Source organism: Littorina saxatilis, unplaced genomic scaffold, assembly GCF_037325665.1.
Source record: "Littorina saxatilis isolate snail1 unplaced genomic scaffold, US_GU_Lsax_2.0 scaffold_2963, whole genome shotgun sequence".
In the NCBI taxonomy this organism is placed as follows: Eukaryota; Metazoa; Mollusca; class Gastropoda; order Littorinimorpha; family Littorinidae; genus Littorina; species Littorina saxatilis.
Window position 1 is genome coordinate 1 of NW_027126456.1, and position 2,500 is coordinate 2,500.

The 2,500-nt window shown below is 46.8% G+C and overlaps 1 long non-coding RNA gene across 1 annotated transcript in view; it reads right to left on the reverse strand.

The window, feature by feature from the left end:
- Nucleotides 1–1,828: 1,828 nt before the first annotated feature.
- The window catches only part of LOC138954884 (uncharacterized), a 2,409-nt gene continuing 1,737 nt past the window's right edge, over nucleotides 1,829–2,500 (reverse strand). The window contains exon 3 of the long non-coding RNA XR_011452006.1: nucleotides 1,829–1,876. This is a non-coding gene — a long non-coding RNA (uncharacterized lncRNA). The remainder of the gene's footprint in view (nucleotides 1,877–2,500) is intronic.

Below are 2,500 nucleotides of genomic sequence, written 5' to 3' on the forward strand. Positions count from 1 at the left end.
ACAGCAATGATGTCTTCATGGAAAACACATTTGACACATTTGCACTTCCAAGTGTAAATTATTTGAGAAAAATATTAAAATATAAAAAAAACGTATCGGCCGTGTCGGTTAGATAATTTAAAGGAAAAAGATCAAGTTGTGTTGACTTTTCAAGTGTTTACATGGGGTAAGAACTTCCTGCAACTTAGACACGTACTAACATTCAGCAGCCTGGCTGCTTCCCGTGAAGTGAGGGACTATTTTTTTAACCAAATATATCAAAGATTGACATTTGTTTGTTTGTTTGCTTAACGCCCAGCCGACCACGAAGGGCCATATCTGCTTTGACATATAACGTGCGCCACACACAAGACAGAAGTCGCAGCACAGGCTTCATGTCTCACCCAGTCACATTATTCTGACACCGGACCAACCAGTCCTAGCACTAACCCCATAATGCCAGACGCCAGGCGGAGCAGCCACTAGATTGCCAATTTTAAAGTCTTAGGTATGACCCGGCCGGGGTTCGAACCCACGACCCCCCGATCACGGGGGCGGACGCCTTACCACTAGGCCAACCGAAAGATTGACATGGGTGTCATTACCGCAATTAGTTTAGAAGAGAACACAATCCACTGTGCAATGAAATGAGCCAGGACGTTGAGTTTTGGCATGTGTCCAGGTGGAAGCACGCTCTATGGGCTGGGTGGCCGAGTGGCAGAGTGGTAACGCACTTGCGCTCGGAAGCGAGAGGTTGCGAGTTCGACCCTGGGTCAGGGCGTTAGCAATTTTCTCCCCCCTTTCCTAACCTAGGTGGTGGGCTCAAGTGCTAGTCTTTCGGATGAGACGAAAAACCGAGGTCCCTTCGTGTACACTACATTGTGGGTGTGCACGTTAAAGATCCCACGATTGACAAAAGGGTCTTTCCTGGCAAAATTGTATAGGCATAGATAAAAATGTCCACCAAAATACCCGTGTGACTTGGAATAATAGGCCGTGAAAAGTAGGATATGCGCCGAAATGGCTGCGATCTGCTGGCCGATGTGAATGCGTGATGTAGCCTATTGTGTAAAAAAAAAATCCATCTCACACGGCATAAATAAATCCCTGCGCCTTGAATATGTGCGCGATATAAATTGCATAAAATAAAATAAAATAAAATAAATAAATCCCTGCGCTTAGAACTGTACCCACGGAATACGCGCGATATAAGCCTCATATTGATTGATTGGTTGATTCCAGCCAGGAACTAGGACAGAGCTACCGGGATTCACTACAGAGTCCACACAGCCAGGAACTAGGACAGAGCTACCGGGATTCACTACAGAGTCCACACAGCCAGGAACTAGGACAGAGCTACCGGGATTCACTACAGAGTCCACACAGCCAGGAACTAGGACAGAGCTACCGGGATTCACTACAGAGTCCACACAGCCAGGAACTAGGACAGAGCTACCGGGATTCACTACAGTCCACACAGCCAGGAACTAGGACAGAGCTACCGGGATTCACTACAGTCCACACAGCCAGGAACTAGGACAGAGCTACCGGGATTCACTACAGAGTCCACACAGCCAGGCACTAGGACAGAGCTACCGGGATTCACTACAGAGTCCACACAGCCAGGAACTAGGACAGAGCTACCGGGATTCACTACAGAGTCCACACAGCCAGGAACTAGGACAGAGCTACCGGGATTCACTACAGAGTCCACACAGCCAGGAACTAGGACAGAGCTACCGGGATTCACTACAGAGTCCACACAGCCAGGAACTAGGACAGAGCTACCGGGATTCACTACAGAGTCCACACAGGAAGGAGGATAATTACATAATAATTCCAGGTAACGTCAGCTTACCCAAAAGAGGTCGTTCTTCTACCGCTCTCGTCTCGGAACCTGAAGAAATGAACATATGCCAACCTCAGATCAGTGTATGTCCTAAGTAACACAACCAGACTTCTTCGTCACAGTTTTCTAAAACGATGTAAAGTGACATCCAAAATCTGCTAACGGTCCACAATTCAGAATAAAAAACAAACAAGAATGGTAGGTTATTGGAACGTGTAATTATTGACAAAACAAAACGCTAAATGTATTAGTACGTCGACCCTGTGGTCCACTGTGTCGAGGTACTGTAATTGTACCGTTTTGTTTGAATGTGAATTGAAGATTTTCCCGTTTAGGAATAACAGACAGACAGACAGACAGACAGACAGACAGACAGACAGACAGACAGACAGACAGACAGACAGACAGACAGACAGACAGACAGACGGACGGACAGACAGATAGACAGCCAGCCAGCCAGCCAGCCAGCCAGCCAGACAGACAGACAGACAGACAGACAGACAGACAGACAGACAGACAGACAGACAGACAGACAGACAGACAGACAGACAGACAGACAGACAGACTAACTAACTGGCTGACTGACTCACTGACTGATAGACATACAGGTCAAAACAATTATTAATAAACCTAAGAGTAAAGAAATGGAATGAACGCCAGTACGACAGTTTT